Source organism: Heterocephalus glaber, unplaced genomic scaffold (genome assembly GCF_053883595.1).
Source record: "Heterocephalus glaber isolate CG9 unplaced genomic scaffold, H.glaber_assembly_v1.0 deba00001465, whole genome shotgun sequence".
NCBI classification, from domain to species: domain Eukaryota; kingdom Metazoa; phylum Chordata; class Mammalia; order Rodentia; family Bathyergidae; genus Heterocephalus; species Heterocephalus glaber.
The window spans coordinates 2,026,332-2,044,733 of record NW_028258312.1 but is presented as its reverse complement, the minus strand read 5'-3'; the positions used below and the strand labels follow the sequence as shown (position 1 = coordinate 2,044,733).

The window sequence follows — 18,402 nt, the reverse complement described above, 5'->3', positions numbered from 1 at the left end:
GTTTGGTTTTATAGACAGAGAAAGCTGAGGAAAGCAGAAACACAGAACAAAAAGCAGATTGACTGTTTCAAAATTACTTTCCTTGTAAAGGTTAAAACAGAGAGAACTTCCATATCATGCCAGCTAAAACTGTCTTGTTTAGAAACTTGGCTATTATCTCCCACTCTCCTGATTTCCTGGAAGATCAGAGAAATGATTTAGTTTTGGCTTTGTGACTTGGACCTTATGCATGAATGATTCCATTTTGATTTAGCCAGTTGAGCCCATTGCAGTAGATATGTCCAAACCAATGTGGCCTCCTATAATTTTTTTGTTTTGTTACCGGAGATCAAACTCAGGACCTTGTGCTTTCGAGGCAGGTGCCAGAACCACTGAGCTAAATCCCCAGCCCTGGCCTCCTATAATTTTAACAGCCCATGGGGAAGTAATTAGGATTAGATGAGGCCATAAGGGTACAACCCTCATAAATGGGAATAGGGCCCTATATGAATCATGAGAAAGTTTGCTTTCTCTCTCTGTGTTTAGCCATGTGAGGATACAATGTGAAATCAGTTGTTTACAGCCCCAAAGAGGGCCCTCACCAAAACTTGACCCTGCTAACCAGGCACAGGAGTATATACCTATAATTTCAGCTACTGAGGAAGCAGAGGCAGGAGGATCACAAGTTTGAGCCCAGCCTGGCAACCTAGTTAAACTCTGTTATGGTTTATTTATAAAATCTCCTCTCATAGTCTCACGTGTTCAGAGGTGGAGCTTTTGAAAGATGATTGTATCATGGGGCTGCTATACTTCTCAATTGGATAATCCACTGATGAGTTCATAAATATGCTGTTAGGAGGAGGGGCCTGTTTGGAGGTGGCTCACTGGAGGTACAATCTGAAATAGTACATTCTTGTCCCCAGCTCCTCCATTCTTCTTTCTTTGCTTCCTGGGTGCCATGAAGTGAGCAGCTTTCCTCCACCATGCCCTTTTGTGGGTTGTTTCTGCCTTAGAGCCAAACAACCATGGACTGAATCCACTAAAACCGTGAGTCAAAATAAACCTTTCCTCCTTTAATGTGCAAGTGTTGGGTATTTTGTCCCAGTGATGGGAAAGTGACTAATACAGACCCTGTTTCAAAATAAAATAAAATAAAAGAAGTGAGGGATGTAGTTTAGCATGAGTCTCTGGGTTTAATCCCTATTACCTTAAAGAGGGAGGAGAGAGAGGAGGAGGAGAACTTAACCATGCCAGCATTTTGATTTTGAACTTCCAGCCTCCAGAACTGAGAGGAATAAATTTCTTTTTATAGTCACCCAGTTTGTTTGTTATAGCACCTCGAACTGACTGAAACAAATCTCAATAGACATTTCCAGCTGCCAGCAAATATATCAGATACTGGATGGGAAAGACTCTACCCCACACAATGAAATGCTTGAGAGAGAAGTTTCTTCTACTAAGAGACTTGGAGCCTAGAGGAACTGATTTGTTCCTTCTCACCCTTCCCTCATTTCTGGGGTCCTCAGGGGTTGGAAGAGGCAGATGCCTGACAGCCACATGAATCCCAGGGGTAGATAATGCTGACTTTTCTCCTTCCACACAGGGAAACCAATCAGGCACCTGTATTCCAGACTATACCAAGCAGGCTGGTTGGCCAAGAGCTCAGAGCCCTCCTCCTTCCTCTTTCCTGCTTCTTCCATCTTGGCTCCTCAGCCTCTGGTATGAGCCATGGGAAACTTTCTCCAGTCTGCTAGAACAGAATTTCTCAAACTGCTCTTGTTGTGGTCTGGGACACCAGCTCCCCAGCCTGCTGCTGCTCAAAGAAGGCTACAATGCCCATAATCAGTCCACAGCATTCCTCTATATGCTATTCCCTTTGTCGAACAAGGGTCCTCATCTGGAAAGAGTCAAATCTGAAGCAGGCAATTTGGAGAGATGGACAGAACAGAGGAAGGGAGAAGTGCTCAGATGGCCAGTTGGGCAAAGCCAGGCCACATTATGCCTTGCATTTTTCCCACTGCCCAGCCTTCCCACATGGCCAGTTCAGGCCCATCTGCCTAGATTTCTTCTTCTCACTGCCCCTGGGCCCTCCAGAAATGCCAGCTCTTCCCTTTTCAGTCCTTTCTGCCTTCCAGGCCCCACCTGGCCCATCACCAAGATGTACAAACCTCCCAGCTGGAGGTGGGCTTGGTGACAGTCAGTGTGAGCAGGGCAAGGACTGAGATTGTATGAGCTGATGAACCCATGTCTGTGAGCCAAGGGTCAGTGGGCACACTTAGCAATTGAAATGTCACCTGCTAGCCAGCCCCCTTCCCTCCTAGGATGTAGTCACCCAGAAAGCAGACTCTGGAAGCGGAAGACTGCTTGACTGATCTGTCCCTTTCTAGCTGGTCAGTCCTGTTAATCTCCATTCCCTCATCTGTAACATGAGGACCGTTATTAGGATGATTTGAGAAGGAAGGAGTAAACAGGAGCTGCACCCTGATCTGATATCTTTTTCTTGCTGGCCCCTTGGTCCACCTGGATGCTGGCCCACAGAAGATGGTCTCCTGGGCAACAGAGGGGGTGAGCTGCTCCCCAGGGGCAGCCCCACTCCACCCGGGAGCCCTAGAATTCAGAAACCTTGGGGGAGGGGCTGCTGTGTGTTGTTCTTCTGTGACCCAAGGGAGGGAGCAGACAAGAACTTAGGTCTGAGGAGCCACTCAGGAGCAACCTGGGGTGAGGCCTGACTTCTAAGGGTTCACCCCAGAACCTCCCAGCGTTCTGGGTGTTTCTCTTCCCTGTGCCGGCCAGGTTTGAAGGAGGAATGCCTGCTGGAGACTGATGTCACAGAGTCGCCTTCCCCTCCCCAGCCTCGTCCTTGGTGATTTACAGGAACTATTTGGACATAGGAGTTAATGGAAGTGGGTTACTAGTTTGTGAGCGAATTCATCACTGTCTCCCTGCATTCCAAGAATGGATGTCTTTCCGTGTGAGATATGCTGGAGTGACTGCCCAACGTCTGAGAAATCCAGGCTATCTCGAGAAGGCAGGGCTGGAGGCAGCCTGCGCAGGGATTTCAGAAAGCTAGGGTGACAGCAGGGACGGGCTGGGAGGGCTTTAGCTTTTATTTTTATTATTATTAAGAGGGGAAGGGAGGCAGTGGGTATTGGCTTCCATGGGGATGCTGCCGCTCGTAGCCCCGCCCTCCCCTGTCACCAAGCTGTCTCCTGCCCTGAGAAGCAGGAATGTCCCCTGCAGCCCCTGCTCAGGGTGAGGGGCTCTGCTCCTGCAGCAGTCACTGGCTGCGATGAAAGAGGAGGAGGCAAGGGGGCGCTGTGGGGCCTGCAGAACAGCTCCCTCTCGCTCCAGCCCCCATTCCATTAGCACAGCCGTTCTGGAGGGGGCGCTCAAGGAGGGAGCTGTTTGGAAGATGCAAAAATCTGGTGCTCTGGAAGGAAGGCAGCCTTGGGGGTGGGCTGTGAAATCCCATAAGCTCACGGAAGGTAAGAGCTAAAGACTCGAGGAGGGCCAGATGCGGTGATGCACATTTGTAATCCAGCTACTCAGGAGGCCGAGGTAGGAGGATCACAAGTTTGAGGCAAGCCCGAGCACAGTAGAGCGCCTGCCTAGCACACAGGGGGCCCTGGGTTTGATCTCCAGTCATGATGAGAGAGAGAGAGAGAGAGAGAGAGAGAGAGAGAGAGAGAGAGAGAGAGAGAGAACTCAGAACTTGAGAACTTCAGGTCTCTCCTGTGCTTTCAGCGAGGTGCTTTGGGAAACGACCACCACTATCCATCAGTAGTGAATGTGGACATCTCCCCCTGGCGTCTGGGGGAGTTGCTGGGGAGAAGTGAGTGGCCCCACCTTTGCTCCCCAAGGCTGCTGATCACACCTCCATCCTCATAGCCCTAGAAGATTCACTTGAGTGGGTCTCAGCTTCTGCTTCCTTAGGCTCAGAGAGGGAAGCTGGTTTTGCTCCATAGACCGTGGCTTTTCTCCTGAAGCAGGAGACATCTGTAGACTGGATAGCCCTCCTTAGAGCCCTGGGCCCGTGCCAGAGGCCAGGCTGCAGGGCTAGGGTGTGACAGCCTAGATGATCTCTTCTCAGGTTACTGCTCTCTACACTTTTCTCTCCCCAGTCTGCATAAGCCCAGCTCAGATTCAGACTCTGGGGGTGTAGAAGAGAGCAGCCTAAAGCCAGGCCCTTTGTAGCTTCCTAGTGGGGCCTCCCGCAGCTAGAATTTCTCTCTCTCTCTCTCTCTCTCTCTCTGGTATAGAAGTCTGATCCCAAATTCTTTGCACTGAGCTACAGCCTCAGGTCTTTTTATTTATTTATTTTTTAAATTTTGAGACAAGGTCTTGCTAAATTGCTGAGTTGCCCAGGCTGGGCTCAAACTTGTTATCCTCCTGCTTCAGCCTCCCAGAGCGCTAGGATTACAGATGTGCACCTCCAAACCCGGTTTAGAATCTAACATTTTTAACAGTCCTTCCTTCCCCACCCCAACTGGCTTCAGCCAAACCAGACAGCAGGGGGCGCTCCTATGTAACCCCAGGAACGGATGGACTCTAGGCTCATTGCTTGCCTTGGCTCAGAAATCATTGGAAATTTTGTCTGTCCATCTGTCAATCTGAGAGTGAGCTAGGCACACCATTCAAGAGTTGGAAGAAATCTTTTTCTGGCCAGCAGAGAGAAATCTGAGAGAAAACAGGCTTTCCTGACTTGCCCGGAGACTCCTGAAGCCTGTGTGTGGGTGTTTTTTTTTTTTTTTTTGGTACTGGGGATAGAACTCAGGACCTTGCGCTCAGGCGCCGGAATCACTGAGCTAAATCCCCGGCTCTACTCCTGAAGCCTGAACAAACCTGCCCTCTGCCTCTGGGAGAACAGCTTGGTGTGCAGGTCTCCTCAGAGAAGCCCTGCCAGGGCTGTCTGTCCTCAGCAGCTGACTCTAGTTTGGCTGCTTTAGGGAACTCAATATCTCAATTTTCTTCAGAATTATCTCCAATAGCCTAGCGACACACACCTGTAGTCCCAGCACTCCAGAGGCTGAGGCAGGAGAATCATTGTGAGTTTGAGGCCAGCTGGAGCTACATTGTGAATTTAAGGCCAGCCTGAACTAAAAAGCGAGACCCTGTCTTTTTTTTTTTTTTTTCTTTTGGTACTGGGGATCAAACTCAGGTCCTTGTGTTTGCACAGCAGGCATCGAAACCACTGAGCTAAATCCCCGGCCCTGAGACCCTGTTTTAAAAAACAAAAACCATGGGCTGGGGATTTAGCTCAGTAGCACCACGCCTGCCTCACAAGTGCCTGGTCCTGAGTTTGATCCCCGGTACAAAAATTAAAAAACAAAAAAACAAAAAACCCCACAAAAATACACCCAAACAAAAAATGTCCAGATTAATCTGTGTTGCTATGGTGCTGTGGCCATGGCCTATCCAATATGTTCTTCATCACCATGGGAGCAGGGGGACACTTCTCTCTCCCCGATCTAATGCCATTCCTGTGCTCTCACCTGGACTTACCTGGGAGTGGATGGAAATGGACTGAGGCACAGAGTGCTGAGCTGGTGGTGGGCGTGGCTAGTCCTGACTGGAACCTACAAGTTGGGGCTTTCTGAGCAGCAGCTGCAGTGATCAGGAAGGCCCAGAAGGGGGCTTCCTAAGGGTCCTTCCTGTTTTCCTCCCAGTTTTTTTTTCTCATCACCCACCCTGCCATCCTCAAAGCCACCTGGCCCTCAGGAATTCTTCCTTTCCAGTACAAGGGTCTGTATGGGCTTTGATTTATGGAGCTAGGAAGGGTCAAATGTCTGTGTCAAGTTACACAGCCTCAAAAGAAAAGCCTGACCTTTGGGTTTTTAGTGCCTCCCAGTTCTATCTATGCAAGGGATCGGGGAGGGGGGAGATCCCGGGGTATGGTAACTGGCTTGGAGAAAGGGAGGGCTGGCTTGGGACAAAGGCTTTATTATGCACAGAGTTAAGGGAACAGGCCAGAATCTGTTCTAGGGGAGTCATATTCAGATCTAGCCCCTTTCATCCAACCCCAGAATCACCTGTTCTTGCTAGAGTCTGGCTCTGTAGGAATTTCTAGGCCCCGGGAGCCCACCTCACCCTACGGCCACAGGGTTGCCGGGGTGGGGGGCCACCCCACTCTCCTCAAATGCCCTAGGGTCCCAAGAGTGAGCCTGGCTGCCCAGACCTACTGAGGCATTAGCTCTGAAGTTCTCTAGGGCAGAGGGGGATAGAGATGGGTCCTTCTCCAATGAAAAACCTGAAGAGAGGCAAATTCCAGAGGCATGTAGGCTTGTCGCTTAGCTCTTTCATTTAAAATTTTTAAAATTTATTTTTGTTTTGTTGTTTTTTGAGACAGGGTCTCACTATGTAGTTCAGGCTGAGCTTGAACTCACTATGTAGCCCAGGCCGGCTTCAAACTCACAGCGATCCTCCTGCCTCAGCCTCCTGAGTGCTAGAATTATAGGTGTGTGCCACTACACCTGGCTCTCAACTCTTTCAACCAGGACATTTCTCCTGAGATTTCACCTAAGTTTTTCCAGCTGCATTTTATTTTATTTTATTATTTTTTGGGAGGTGGTACCAGGGATCGAACTCAGGTCCTTGTGCTTGTTAGGCAGGCAGCGGAACCACTGAGCTAAATCCTGGTCCTCCAGCTGCATTTTTAGCCCACCCTTTAGTGTGTGGCACACACTGCAGATCCCAGGACACCCACCTGTGCAGCTGGTCTAGTGAGGTACATACCTGTGGAAAGAACACTGATGGGCAAGATGGCATCAACTCCAAAGCCTCTTCATCAGTCTGAAAAGTCCAAAGTGTGACTGGCCTGGGGGAGTGTTGGGTTTTCAGGGAGAATCTGGGAGCAGTCTTCCTTGCCCAGTCTGAAATGGGGCCTCACCTGGGCCAACAAGCCAGGGACCTAACACACTGAAGAGGTCTTTATCCATTCCCTTTCCCCCAGCCTGACATCTGAGACTCTGGAGAGGCATATACCTTTATCCATTTTAAATGGCCATTGATGCCTTTTCTCCAGGCTCCTCAGGAACCACAGACTCCTGAGAAGGAAGTGAGGGCTGGCAGAGGGCCAGGCCTTTTCCTGGACAGGAAGTGGGTTGCAAATGAGTCCACTAGTGCTGCACTACTGACTCCCCCTCATCAAGGTCAGAAGTTTCATTTTCTTTTTTCCTTCTTTCCTTTCTTCTTCCTTCCTTCCTTCCTTCCTTCCTTCTTTCCTTCCTTCCTTCCCTCTTTTCTGTGGGAGGGTCAAAACCAGGGCCTCATGAATGCTAAGCATGTGCCCTGCCCCTTCTGGTGCAGAAGACTCCTGTGCAAAGTCCTTCCTATTTAGGGAACTGGGAGTTGAGGCCAGCTTGGTGATGGCTCCTGGTACATAATCTAAAGGCCTGGGGATGGGGTGGGGGGCAGAGGGATGTAGGGATAGCTTCTCTCCATGGAGCACTTTCAATAATGTTGGGCTAAGCATTTCACATACTTTCTCTCATATAATCTGCACACTACTGTTGAATTAGGTCTAATCATGTTTCCTGTTTTACAGATGAATAAGCAGAGGTACACACCTAATGATAATAAAAATCAAACAGAAATAATGTTGATAAAATTCTAGCAGCTTTGCCAGTTATGGTGGCATATGCCTGTAATCCCAGCATTCAGGAGGGTGAGGCAGGAGGATCATCACAAGTTTGAGGCCAGTCTGGGCTACATAAATGAGTTCAAGACCAGCCTTAACTACATAGTTAGACCTTGTCTCAAACAAAACAAAACAAAACTAGCAGCTTTTTTTGGTACCAGGGATTGAACTCGGGTCCTTGTGCTTGACTAGCAGCTTTTTAAAATAAAAACTGACCCAACCAAGCATGGTGGCACACACCTATAAATCCTAGCACTTAGGAGGCTGAGGCAGAAGGATCGCCATGAGTTCAAGGCCAGCCTAGGGTACATAGTGAGTTCAAGGCTAGCTGGGCTACACAGCGAGACCCTGGCTCCAAAAAGAAAAGAAAAGAAAAGAACCCAGTGCCAGGCCCTGTACAAATGCATGCTATGTATGGTATCATTAAATCCTGAGAATTTATCACATCCCCATTTTCAGTTTAGAAAACTGAGACTGAGAGAGAAGTGACTTTCCCCAGGGTCATAGAGTCTTAAAAGCTGACCTAGCCAAGAGCAAAACACACTTCTGTCTGATTCCACCACAGCCTATGCTCACCGTGATCCTGAAGCAGTGTGGCCTCCCAAGAGAGCCTTTATGGGAAGCAGGTGGATACAGAAGAGAGTTCCAGTAGCCCTTAAAAGCAGAAGCAGGCTGGGGGTGTAGCTCAGTGGTAGAGTGCTTGCCTAGCATGTGTGAGGGCCTGGGTTCAGTCCCCAGCATGGGGGCTGGGGAAACACCTTAAAAGAAAAAAGAAGAAATAGCTGGGCACTATAATCCCAGCTGGGAGGTTGAGGCAGGAGGATTGTGAATTTGAGGTCAGCCTGGGCAATTTAGTAAGACTGTCTTAAATTAAAAAGGGCTAGGGCTGTAGCTCAGAGGTATAGCACCCCTGGTGTCAATCCCCAGTACTTTAGGGGTTTGGTGGGTGGAGTAGAGGGGGAGAAAGAAAAGCACAAGTACCCTTGGTCCACAGGCTGGGTGACAGTGTCTACCGTTGGGGAGGCTGTAGAGGCTCTCTCATTATCCCACCTCTGCATCCATACCCGACAGGGAGGGATGCTTTGTTTCTGTCTTCTCACCTACATGGGACTGGGCACACAGCCTGCAGGAAAGCAGAGCCTGGAATAGGCTGAACAGGGAGGGGGTGCGGCTTGCTCTGGCCGAAGCCCCTGGATGCCTGTTCACCTTCAGATGTGAGCTACCACCCTGGCATCCTGTCTGGGGCTCCTCTCAGTCTCAGCTCTCTCCAACATCATTACTGTGAATCCTGCAGGGCTGTGGTTGCCTTGGTAACCAGATGGGAAGCTCTTGAGGTTTTCTGGAACAGAGAGGACTGTGGGGGGAGGAACCAGGCTCTGTTGGCTGCTGGTCTCTTGGGAAGGAACAGCTCCAGTGCTCCCTGCCCCTCACAGCCTGCCAGTCCTTTCCTGGCTCTAACCTCAGCCTCTTCTGCTGCATCTTTGAGTGTTTTGTTCCCAGGGGTCCCTGTGGCTGGGCCTGGGAGGAGGGAGCTGCAGGTACTACTCTGTCCTTGGAATTGGCTCACACTGTCATCAGAACTGCCAGACTTCTACTTGCTCCTGTGCCCTGGCCTTGAGGTCTTAATTGGTTTTATGAAGTTCAATGCCTATTTTTTATAAGACAGATAATTACGGTGAGGGGAGGTCAGGCCCTCCTCTGCTGGACTTGGCAGGGGCTTCCAGAATCGCTGACTTTCCAATCAGCACCAGATAGACTGATGGGATCAGAGTGGGCAGGGCAGCCAGGCCTGTGGGACACTCCAGGTGGGGGGGCGTCTCCACCTTCCAGTCCCTCTAATGGGATGGGGAAGGATGAAGGGCCCACATCTGTGAACGACATCTAGGGATGCTGTGTCTGTCTGGATCTGAGGGAGGAGAGGCCAGAGGGGTGGAAGGCGAGGCTCTCTAAGGCTGTACAGTCCTTTAGGCCCTGGGGGAATCCCACAGTGGGCTGCCTGAGCTGTGGCTATGACTGTGCTTTGGGGAGAAAGCCTCAAGTTTTGATGCTCCTGGCACCCTGGGGAGCCGTTCATTCCTGATTCTCTCCTTTTGCCTTCTTTTCCTTTCTTCCACAGTCTCCATCCAAAATTTGCCTTCTTTTCTTCACATCTAATCTCTTTGCCTCAGTCTTTTCCTTAGTCCCAGTCCTGGAAGGATCTTTGTCTCTCTTTCCTCCTGGGGTGGGAATAGCCTTGCTGCCTGACAGGATCCAGTTCCACTCCCTGGCCCACCACTAGGAGAAGCAGAGTCTGAGGATGGGGGCATGGATGGGAGAGGGGACAGTACAAGTCATTCTGCAGATAGTGGAACGGCTTCCTGTCAACCTTTTTTTGTTTTGTTTTGTTTTTTGAGATGGGGTCTCACTATGTAATTCAGGAGCAGCCTTGAACTCACTATGTAGCCCTGGCTGGCCTTGAACTTGCTGCAATCCTCCTGCCTCAGCCTCCTGAGTGCTGGGATTACAGGCGTGCACCATCACATCCAGCTGACCCTTACGGTCAGGAAGAGATGGTGGGTAGAGGAGGCTATGCCTCTCTATAGCCTGGGAGTTACTGTCCAGGACTGTGCCTCTCAGATGAGGTGAGAAGTTGGCCCCTGTCCCTAAGCCAGGCTGTACAGCTGTGTGCCCTGCTCCCTGTGGCCCTCTGGGAAGGAGCTTGAACCATCTCCCTGGCTCCAGTTACTGATTGTCCTCATCTCCTCCAAAGGGGGGTGACAGTGGCTGACATTCACACACAACCACACTTTCTGTCTGTGCCCAGTTTTTGTGTATGGCTAGTTTAGGACAGAAGATGACCTCAGGAAGACTGTCATCTCTCAACATGTTATCAACCTCCTCCCTTCTCCAGCTTTCTGACTCAGCCAACTCCCCAGGAGTCACTTCCTCTTTAGAGCAAGTCCAATCTGTGTGTGTGTGAGTGTGTATGTGTGTATGTGTGTGTCAACTGGGGATTGAACCCAGGGCCTTTGCACTGAGCAACATCCACAGCCCTTTTAAAATTTTTTATTTCAAGACAGGGCCTAAGTTGCTAAGTTGCCCAGACTGGCCTCAAACTTGATACCTTTCTGCTTTAGTCTCCTAGAGAGTTGAGATTACACTTATGTGCCACTACACCTGGCGGCAAATCCAATCTTTCAGGAAAGAGGTGGGGAGTTCAATGAGCTTCCCAGGTCAGAAGCCCAGAGTAGCCTTGCACTGTCTTCCTCCCCTGCCCCTCTCCCCTCCCTGTGCCCCCTCTCCATTTGATTAGCTAATGTCTGTAAAGGGCTGAGTGGCAGAAAAGCCCTGTACAAATGTTGAGCACAATTTCATTTCCAAGACTAGCCAAGAATATATTTGCAGACTTGAGCAAAAGGTCACTAGGCCTGCCTGCGATGGAGAGAAGACTCTGCAGGGCCCAGAGGGAGGATGCCCCTGGGAGGCTGGGGTAAGGGAAGGAGAGGCCACTCGGGGCCAGAGTGTCTGTCTTCTTGGGGTCCTCCAGCTGAGCATCTTGGCACCATGCCTGCTTTACACTTCACCCCACCTCTAGCAGCTGAGTCCTCTCTACAGGTACCACCTCAGAGACTTCACTGGGAACTGTGCAACACTTCCTGTGTGTCAGGCTGGGTCAAGGGGCCAGAGCTCTCCAGCCCAGGAGGAGATGGCTCCCTGTGCAGTGGGGTGCAGGGGCTTTTCCTGTGTATGAAGTCTCTCTGAAACCTTGGGAAAATGGTATCACTAATCTTCCACTAGTGACAGGAGTTCCTGCTTTGTGATCCCTGAAGCCCCGATAGTGTATGTGTTTCAAGACCTTCTTCGCTCTCACTCTTTTTTTTTTTTTTTTGGTACCAGGGATCAAACTCGGGTCCTTACACATGCACAGCAGGTGGCGAAACCACTGAGCTAAATCCCCGGCCCCATGTTTTTTGTTTTTTTGAGACAGAGTTTCACTGGCCTTGATCTTACTATGTAGCCCATGCTGGCCTCAAACACAGCGATCCTCCTGAATCAGCCTCCTGGAGTGCTGGGATTATAAGCATGTCCTACCATGCCGGCTTTCCAAGAGCTTCTGAACTCTCTTCTTTCCCCAGTGAAACTTTACCTAAATCCATTATGAAAGAACATTGAGGCCTAGCTGGGGGTCTAACTCAGTGGTAGGTACTTGCTTACCATCAAGAGCTCCTTTATTCAAGCCCTAGTGCCAAAAGGAGAGAGACAGAGAGAGAGAGAGAGAGAGAGAGAGAGAGAGAGAGAGAGAGAAAATTATAAAGTTGAGGCCAATTACCCTTGACAGGTCCCATGCCCAAGAGGCAGCTTTCTAATTTCTGTGCTCCAAGGCCTGCTCCAGCCACCTCTGTGCCCCTCGCTGCTCCAAATTCTAGGTTATCCTGCACAGAGGAGCAGGCCGCCTTCCATTTGAGGGCCAGGGTGGAGGAGGCTGGGCCCTCACAGGTTCTGCAGTCAATGGGAGTATTTAGAAGGGAAAGAGGGATGGCAAAGCAGGGAATGGAGGCTCAGGAAGAGGCAGCAGGAAAACCTCAGTTTATGGATGATGTGTTTTCAACATCCCTTTTGGCTCCATCCTCTCAGCCCTCTAAAAGCTGAACAGAGCTAGAATGGGGTTCTGGGAAACATGGCCTTTGAGCCCCCAAGCCCTGCCAGCCTGGTCTCTGTTCCCTTCTCTGGCTTTTCTCCAGACCCCAGGGGCCTCTGTGTCATCAGTCCATTATCATTTTGATAAAAGTCATCCTGTCCTTGCAAAAGCATGACTGCCCAGCTGAGGTCAGGGCCCTACCACCAACAAGGAATACTGATAGATTCAGTCATGGGCCGACCTGGACACCCAGACCGTGGACACAGTCAACATGACAGGCTTGTTCCTGGGTGTGTGTAAATCCAGCCTCACACACAGCCACTCAGGGTGAGTAGGGATGGGGAGTGAAGTATGGACGCCAAGGTTGGAGATCTCTGAATTCCATTATCCTTGAGAAGCATGTCCTGAATCTTAAAAGCACAGAGACAAGGCCAAGTTGGTTCCTAACCATTGCATCCCATTTCCCATCCCTCCTCCTCCTCCCACCAGGAAGCTCCTCACTGTCAGCAAAGCCATTTAGGGATTAAAGCAGCTCCCTCAATAAAAGCTGCTTATTCAGAAGGTGCTTTCAGTTCATCTACATTTATTTCATGGATATTATTATGCATAAAGGAGCTTGCTCCTCAGGCCCCCTTCACTGTACTCAACTTGTGTCCCTCGCCCACACAAGGTATCCATTTTGGGCCTGGCCAAGCTTTCTGGAAACCCAGGGAGGCCAGTGGAGAGTGGGAGGGAGGTGGTAAATGCTGGCCCCCGACCCTCAGTCACCAGTGGGCAGCCCCAGGTACAGCAGGAGAGGCCATAGGAGGAGTTTTTCTACAGGAAAGAGGTATGCCAGGTCCCCCAGGAGTGTGCAAGCTTGCTGTCCTGAGGACGGATGAATTTGTGCTGGGAGAGAAGAGTCAGCTGCAGCTTCTAAGTCTTCCTCTTGGTAGCCAACCCGACAGATTCAGTGTGTGTGAAGCTAACTGCCCAGTTAAGTGGTGAGTGAGATCATGTGGCACCTGCCCTCACAGAAATTCTAGTCTAGGGTCAGGAACCCACCAAAAAAAAAAAAAAAAAAGAGGGAACTAGACAATAGTATAGATTTTTTTTTCAGTATGAGAGTTGAACCTAGGGCATTCACGCTGAGCCGCACACTCAGTCTTTATTTATTTATTTATTTAGTCATTTGAGAAAGTATCTTGTTAAGTTGCTAAATTTCCCAGGCTGGCCAATTTTTTTTTTTTTTTTTTTTTGCTTTCCAAAAGAGGATCGATGTCCTCAAAGTACCTGCTATCTTTTCATCACTCTCAAGATACCCCAAGGGATTTCCCATGCCAGCTCAGGGGGAAGCCACGGCTGATGCCTTCTTATCCCCACATCCACCCAATGTCCTTTGGGACACTCCAGGGGACATGCCCACCTGCCTCCTGGAACATCCAGGAGGGCTGGGAAGAGGTTGCCGATGTGGGGAGGGTGTTTCAAGTGCCTTCCTGCCCAGCTGAGCTGGGGCATTGTGCACAGTGCCACACCCTGGGCAGTTCAGGCCTGACAGAGCCACGAAGACCTAGAGGCATCCACCCTGCTGCCCAGAACAGGGCCCCAGAGACCCAAGAGCCACTTCCAGCTTCCCCGTCCCCTCCTTCCCTCAGCCAGAGGACAGGAACGATTCAGAATCAGGATGGGGGGAAGGGGGGCCTGCAGAGCCCTAACCACCCTCCAGGGACGCAGGCATATGAGGTGAGGATCTTGAGCTTGAACATTTACAGGTAGCGTTCAGGATTGAAAACTGATTTACAGTCTGACGGCAGGCGGGAGGAAGGTGGGGAGCTGTGTACAGTGCAGCCTTGTGGGGTGGTAGTAATTATATATTACATTGAACTGTCCTTGCATCACGGTGAAGGGCAGCGGGAATGAGACTCTAAATCAGACTTCCCTGATGCTCCCATAGCTCACCTCTCTGTGATGTGGCCCCAGAGCCCAGGGCTGACACTCCCCCCGCCCATACGCACTCACACACTCACAGAGCCTGGCCGGAACTAGCCTGACTGCCTGCCTGACCGGAGACTCGGAGAGCAGAAAGAGGGAGCGTTATCAATTCTGGTAGCTTCCAGGGGCTGCTCATCCTACAGGCCTTGTTTTTTATCCTCCCCCACACACTTTTCCCATTCTCTACCTCCTTTCTTCCACTGAGGTCTGATGAGGCTGTGTCATTGGCAGAAGACATCCCTGTCCTCTATTCAGTCACCCTTGAAGCATCTCTTCCTCCACAGCCACTGCGTTGGTTCATTAGGAGCCTCATCACTTTTCTTGTCCTTGTTTCCTTTTTGCCATTGTGGTGCTGGAGATGCAACCATGGCTCACACATGCAAAGCAAGCACCCTGCCATGGAGCTATCTCCCAGGAGCACCTCATCACTTTGCCCCTGCATCTTTGTCACTGTCTCCTAACTGGTTTCCCTCTAGCTCACCCTTACCCCTAATCAAATCATCCTTTAAGTTGTTGCCATGGTAATGTCCTTAAACACACCTCTGACCAAAATCTTCATCATTTGTCTGGGAATTCCAGGAGTGGAGAAAGGTGGTCAAACTGTGGTTTGAAGCCCCTGGAGGCAACTGAAGTGCCATCTTCTTTCTAAAATCTCCCCTGGCTCTTTGCAGGTTGGTGACTGCTGGCTCACCTCCTGCCGTGAGGAACACTGGTACCCAGCTTTCCCGATTAGCTATTTCCATGCCCAGACCCTGGTCCTTAGGACCAACTAGCTGAGCTTCCCACAACGCCTGTCCCATCCTCTGAGCTCCTGCACATCCTAGTTCAGAGGCAGGTGGTAGTGCTTAGTGCTAAGGAGAGAGGTCTCTGGGTCAGACAGATCTGGACATGAATTGTGGGCCATGACCAGTTATTTGGGTAGGGTACTGATTAAGAGTCTGTACTGAGTTCAGATCTTGGCTCTGCTTCTCTTTATTTACGGCAAGTGACTTAATCTTTGTGCAGTGTCTTCATTTCTAAATTAAAAATATAATAGGGCCGGGGATTTAGCTCAGTGGTTTCGCTGCCTGTGCGCAAGCTCAAGGACCCGAGTTCGATCCCCGGTACCAAAAAAAAAGATATAATAGCACTTATCTCCTAGCATGTTGTTTGTTTTGTTTTGTATTTTTTTTGAGATAATTATGTAGTTCAGGCTGGCTTTGAACTCCCTATGTAGCCCACTCTGGCTTCCAACTGGAAGTGATCTCCTGCCTCAGCCTTTTGAGTGCTGGGATTATAGGTATAGGCTACTGCTCCCAGCATTGTTGAGCAGATTGAATGAGTGAATGTAGGTAACTGACTCTGGTGTTAGAATAGCTTTGTGCTTCTGAGCAATTATTTTAATTCAACCTCTCTGAGCCTCAGTTTCCTTGTTGTGACAAATTTCCATAATACTTGTCTCCATAAAACTATCTCAGGGTTTTTGTGAAAATCCAATAACATATTCCCTTTGGAAACTCCCAAAGGCTTTGCAAATGTAAGTGTAGCATGCTAGATGAGTGCTGTACCACTGAGTTACACATCAGCCCTTTTATTTATTATCTAGTACTTTTTCCTTAGGATTCTCAGGGTTTGGGCAAGAGGGCTACATCCCTTTAGCAACACAGAAGCTACCTTCATCTTCCTCCTACACCAGCCTCAAGGGAGGAAACTGTGAAGTCCTGGAGAACCACCTTTGGAGTCTTTAGTCCTCTTCCATCCACAGGAAGGGGTATAAGGTTATGTGGATAGACACATCTCTGATAGAGACAGACATGATTGCAAAGGAGGCTGCTAAATTAAACCAAGAACGAATTGGTTATTGATATCTTACATGATTTTCCCCTTCATCACAGAGGTTGACCCAAATTTTGTGGGGACCAAAGCTTATACAATTTGGGGAACCCTCTTTAAGGAGAAGAATACAACGTTCTGAACAGGCAATTAAGTGCAGTCTTTGGAAGAGGCCTGTGCAGATGAGCACCGTGAAGCCTAAGCTCCATTAGCTTCATGGAAAATCCACTCCTGTCACTATGCCAGGTGAGAATTTGCTAAGGACTTCTCAGTTAGTTGCTAAACCATTTCCACCCACCACAGATAGGTCAGGGCTTCCAGAAGCCTGGAGTAGGCTACTCCTCTAGCTAATCTGGAAGTTGCCTCATTACTAGCTGTGGCTCCTCCACTAGCTTCACCTCAGGCTAAGTGTCCATGTTCAAGACTCACCAGCTATTTATTTTTGCTTTCAAAAAGTTTTTGTGTGAATCACATAGCATTAATATTCACACTCAAGGGCTGGGGATGTAGCTCAGTGGTTTTGCCGCCTGCTGCAAAAGCGCAGGGACCCGAGTTTGATCCCCGGTAACAACAACAAAAAAATATTCACACTCAATTTGGGAACTGCTCCTTTGCTCCAGCTTAAGCTGGATGCCTTGGACTTGGTTACCAAGTAATATACAACTTTCTCTCTTCCCAATTAGAGGAAGTGGAAGGTAGATTTGAGGGGATGATGTGACATTTGTCTTAGAGTCTTCAGTAATCTTTTTTTTTTTTGGTACCAGGGATCGAACTCAGGTCCTTGAGCTTTCGAGGCAGACAGCAGAACCACTGAACTAAATCCCCGGCCCCTTAGAGTCTTGTTTGTAAAGTCTCTGGTTCAACTCAAATTTTCTTCCTCCGCAAATCCCCCATTCCCAGCCTCATCCTGCCTAGTCTTTTTCCCCCCTAATTATGAGATGGTAATACCTATTTATTTATTTATTCATTCATTTTGGCAGAGTCTCTGTAATCCCAAATGCTGGGATTAGAGGTGTGTGGCACCATCCTTGGCTTGGTAATATGCATTTTCAAGGACATCCAAATGCTGGGCCTACTTCAAGGGAGTGGCTTGGCACAGGAGGCACATGGCATCAAGATGCCACCAGATGGGAGTACCCAGGGGTTCTTCCTCAGGTCATCCCCAGGGAGACTCAACCCTGAGTCCCTTAGCACTGCCTGGAGGCCTTGTTTATATGATTTCCCCTAATAGAGAGAAACAGATGGCAGGTGGGAGTGTGTGTGCATGCATGCATGTGAGCTGTACACATATAAGAAGTGTGCATACATGTGTGTGACAGTGAGTGCCCACCAAGACAGGCAGGGGAGGTGGAGCATGTGGGGAGGAAGGTCTAGGTCTAAGGAAATCACATTGTGGTTCTAGATGTCACCAAAGGTGAAACTTGCTTCCCCAGGCTTTCCCCATAATCAGGAGGCAAAAAAAAACTAGCAAGGCAAGAAGTGGTCTCAGGATAGGAACAGAGTGCAGCAGGCATGGGATGCAGCTGCCAACATCACCATCAGTTCCAGCAATGACATCACTTTCCCAGACCCTTCCCCTGAGCTGTGAGTTACCAGAGCCCCATTGATACTACATTTCATCTGTCTATGCCATCTTTATGCTCTCAGGGACAAACTTTTCCACTTGGTCTGGCCCTTGCCCCTGAGGCACCTGAGCTGCCCCCAGACCTTGGGCTTAGCTCTTATTTAAGCCTACATCAGAGAAGGCAGGAAACCCTGACTCTGGATGAGGCTGAGACATAAATGAGAAGAGAGAGAACAAAACAAAGAGACTCTCTTGGATGTGAAGGAGGTCTGGGAAGAGAAGCTGAAAACTTGCAAAGCTAGCTTGAGGAAAAGGCAGGAAAAAGAGGAATGAAAAAGAGTAAGGACAGAAAGAAGAAACAAGAGAGAGAGGGGTTGGGTGAGGTGAAGTTGAAAACTGGATTCTCCTTTCTCAGGATCCTAGAATTGCTACCTCATTTTTCTGATCCCCCAATCTTATATGGGTCCTCCAGAAATAGCAGTGTAGGAGAAGGCCCACCCCTTAAACCAGCTCCCTGGGAGAAGAGCCTCAGTTCTTTTGTTTTTTATTTTGAGACAGGGCCTCACTATGTAATTCAGGCTGGCCTTAAACTCACTGTGTAGCCCAGGCTGTCCTTGAACTCACAGTGATTCTCCTGCCTCAGCTTTCTAAGTGCTGAGATCACAGGCATCCGCCACCAAGCCCAGCAGGAGCCTCCATGACATGCTATCATCTACTCACCCTCCAATGCCTCAGACTGTTCCTACCCTCCTTGTCAGCACTGAGAAGTGAAGAGCTTGGGAGATGAGAAGCACAGAGGAGAAGGTGCTACTCACTGGGGCA

General features: G+C 49.5%; 1 protein-coding gene across 1 annotated transcript in view; it reads left to right on the top strand.

Moving 5' to 3' along the window:
- Ctnna1 (catenin alpha 1) overlaps positions 1 to 18,402 on the top strand; it is a 383,070-nt gene that overhangs the window by 95,529 nt on the left and 269,139 nt on the right. Inside the window, exon 2 of the mRNA XM_087180658.1 lies at positions 903 to 1,026. The gene's annotated coding sequence lies outside the window, so the exon portion shown is untranslated. The remainder of the gene's footprint in view (positions 1 to 902; positions 1,027 to 18,402) is intronic.